This window comes from Volvox carteri, assembly GCF_000143455.1.
Source record: "Volvox carteri f. nagariensis unplaced genomic scaffold VOLCAscaffold_25, whole genome shotgun sequence".
Classification (NCBI taxonomy): Eukaryota; Viridiplantae; Chlorophyta; class Chlorophyceae; order Chlamydomonadales; family Volvocaceae; genus Volvox; species Volvox carteri.
Window position 1 is genome coordinate 12562 of NW_003307568.1, and position 3910 is coordinate 16471.

Below are 3910 nucleotides of genomic sequence, written 5' to 3' on the forward strand. Positions count from 1 at the left end.
TGGCAGACACTTCATCGGTTGTAAGCGTGAGGAAGAACGACGGCATGCCAAAGTGGTCCACCATGCACAACAAATCTTGGAGGTTGCTGCGGTGCCATGCAGGCGTGTTGGGCAACGTTGCCGGCAGCTTGTGCTTGAGAATGTGATGGATGGCATCCTCATCACTCGCGTTAGGGTTCTGAGACTTGTAGTCGAGGAGCACCCTTTCCAGCACAGCCTGTACATGCAGGCGGGCATGATGGTCATGTCCTGAAGTTGTACATGCATGTTCCTGCTTGGCATCGGCGGGATCCGTGTCCAACATCCCAGCATGCATCGTTTGCAGCATCACTAGCATGCTCGCTATGCACTCACCTCTGTATTCTGCTCTTGCAGCCGGGCGCTTTGGCGAAGAACATACATGAGCAGCAAGTACGGCTTGCACAATGTCCACACACTGAAGAGGCACTTGGCACGGTATGCCAAGTACTTGACCAAGGTCATGCCGCCCATAAATGCGCCAACACCAAGGGGAAACAGATAGGGGAACATGGCCATCTCCGCAGACAGGCCAAACTGATAGTCCAGTGGGGTCCCGTCCGCAGCAACAGCCAGGTTGAGCTCGGGCAGAGTGGGCGACCGCGGAACCAATGTTCCCGCGGTGTACATCACGGGTGCATGCTTCATGGCTGCACGCTGGATGGCAGGCACAACCACCGATATGAGCGAGCGAGCTGCCTCTGCTGCTTCCAGGGTGGCCAGGGCAAGTGGTTTGCAGGCTTGCTCACTGGCGACAAACGACTGCACATCAGCTGGACAAAGGTATGGCAATGGGTGATTGGGTGGGACTTGTTCAGCAACGGTAAGGAACTCCCTGACAAGCGGGTTGTGCTGCACGCTCCATCCCAGCACCTCCTGCAGTGCCGGGGGCAGCGTGTTGACGCGGCGTGTGGAGTCGCGTGCCCAATCCAGGACCAGCGCTTCCATGCAATGCTGCTGCCGAAGCTTGCCGGCAACAAATCCAAAGGCCGCTGAAAAGAAGCCAAGTCCAACATCCACTAGGCCTATCCGCAGTTGGTCAATGGCGTCCAAGGACACGATGGCCTTGGTATAGTCTGGTGGATGGAAGACCAGATACTCTGCTCGCTCATTGCCACTGTTCGCTGGATACAATGGAGCACAGTGCGGACACAGGTGCCACAGGCCTTCGGGTGTTGTTGTGCTGCCGGCATGCAAGCTGTTGTGGAATGAGTATGGCGCAATGGCAGCACCGACTGGCTCGACAGTGGCCCAGCGCTGGAGGTCCTTGTGCAGGTCGGTGCTGGTGACACCGCACATGGCGCACACCACAAGTGCACCGGCCAGCAGCATGCTTGTGACAGCGCTCCAAGCCGCGAGCCAGTCAGAGATGCCAAGTCTGTGGCCGGGGCCACTGCGCCAGGATGCTCCGAAGTACCCAGGAATGTGTTGCTCAGCATCTGTTACAGCAGGACTGGGCAATGGTCCGTCAGATGGTCGATGGTGCTGCTGGCGTGTTGGCTGTGCAGCGGCCCGGCTGCGCTGCTGTGGCTGGTGCTGCTGCTGACGCCTTTGCTGCTGCTCCTGCCGCTGCCGCTGCGGGGGCTGCTGCTCCAGCGGTGAGTGTTGCGCTGACTGCCGTGTGACTGCAAGCAGCTGCCGCACCTGAACCGCTGGTTCATGCTGATCAGCCCATTCCGCCAACACCTGCTGCACAGTGACCTCAAAGCGGCTGTCCATCGCCTGCAGGACAGCACACACTTGACCAGCCCGCTCGGCGGACGGTGTTTCTGACATGCAGAGGCCAACTGCGCGACAAGCCGCGACAAGATGCTGGCGGCGTTGCCCTGTCCACACACCCGGCACCATGTCCAGCAGGCGGTAAGGCATGGGCGCACCAGCAAGGCCCGCCTGCCGGATGAGGCACACTTCTGTTGGCGCAGAGCTGGAGCCCCAGTAGCAGATCTGCAGCCCAGCCGGGTCAAACACTGTGATCGCAATGTTGAAGGCATGGGCAAGAACCGCCAGCTCCACGTCGCCTGGCAGCAGCCGGTGCTGCTGTAGGGCTTCACCGTATTGCGTCGCCGTGCAAGTGCTGGGGAGGCTGCTGGCATGGGCGTGTAGCACTTGAAAGCGCATTGACTCCCAAGACTCGGCAATGGCGGCCACCACGGTCGCCAGCAGAATTTCAGGCGCAGGCACATCAGTGGCGCCCGCGGCAATGAGACCATATCGCACGCAGTCCAAACACGTTGCGTGGGCATCGAGCGGCACGACAGCACAGTTGCTTATGTCGCTGCGAGCATATAGGGGCACGCGGAGTTGGCCTGCATAGCAAGCATCAGCAGGGAGCCACGTTATCAACCTTATGCGTGTGGACATGGATGTGGCTGAGAGCAGTGCCTTCAGAACAGGCCTCGCTGGATTTCTGCGATGTGCTGCATAGCATGTCACACTCCGCGGATCACATGCACACATTGGCACACGCTTACCTGTGCTGCTGGATGGCTCTGCATTCCCAACGCGAACGTCGGTTGGTTGTTCATCGATACGCATGGATGACGTGTCGGCTGTACCGGTATCGCCCACGTCACTACACACGCAGCCATCATGTGTATGCGCTACACGGACTTCAGCTGCACCCTGCGGACCTGTAGGATGGGGTATTATGCAGCAAACAGTTACACAACCATTGTAGCTGTACATGGACACGGTGGGCGCTTGAAATGGTCCTCGACATCCCACTATCCACGGTCACCATCTTAGGAAATGGCACCATGTTACAATATGGGTTTCTGAATAGAGGGCGGACTAATGCGGGCAGGTGCTTGATGAGCGGTCCTTCCATATACCACTGCCATAACCACAAGTATGCCGCCCCTTAGTCTGGCCTCACCACGTAAACGCTGACAGACATGACTTACGTTCTGAAACGAGGCGGAGTAATGCGGGCTAGTTTAGACGACAGGTCGTGCGCCAGTACCACGGCCATGGCCCGAGCTATGCCACTCCTTGTTTCTTGCCTTACCTCGTAAACGCAGACCGACACCCGTTGACCAGAAGTGCGCCACGTTTTCATCTGCGGGTGCACATGCTTGCTTTGTGGACTGGTGTAATGCGACCCAACTTCAATTTGTGCTCGGCAAGCGCGCCACTGCGTACCGGATATGTTCGCGATGTTGCAGAGACGCTGCACCTCGGCTTCCGTGCGCAATGCGTAAGATGTTTGACCCCGCCGACCAAAACTGCACGTGCCCAACTGAAGAAAGTTACGGTGGTTGTCCAGCAGCTTCTGAGCCTGCTGCTTGCTGAGGTCCTTCCGGAGCTGCTGCAACACGGCTAACGCAGGAGCGGCCATATGCACCGAAAAAACCTGCTCCAAGTTTCCTGCGGCGTCCATTTCAGTTACACAGCTGTGACCGATTTTCCAGTTCTTATGTTTAATTTTGTGTATGCTATCTTTAATTTGCGACAGTTTGTATTTTGACTTCAGACGAAAAAAGATGCTGTTTGCGTTGTAAGCAGGCGCCACGTCTTTTCGAAAAGTGCCGCTTCGCCAGGCGCTTCATCTTCCGCGGCCATTCCATGCGCGCGTGTTGATACCAAGTTATATGCTTTCAGTTACGTCAAGACAGCCATACATTCCTACGGTCCTGCTTGCCGCGTGCAACTGTGGCCAACATGCTGCCGCACAAGCGCGCTGACACACCACGACTTTTCGCCAAGAAAATTTACATACACTTGTACAGGCGCATTTTTCGAAACGCACGTGCGCATCCGCGAGGCAAAATTCGCTCCTGGCTTTGGGGACGAAGTACGGAGGGTCTATTCGGCAGAGTACGACCGCTCACATTTGTGCGAGGGGCTGCTTAACCAGCCTTAGAAGATCCGGTCGCTTCGCTCCGTCGCATCT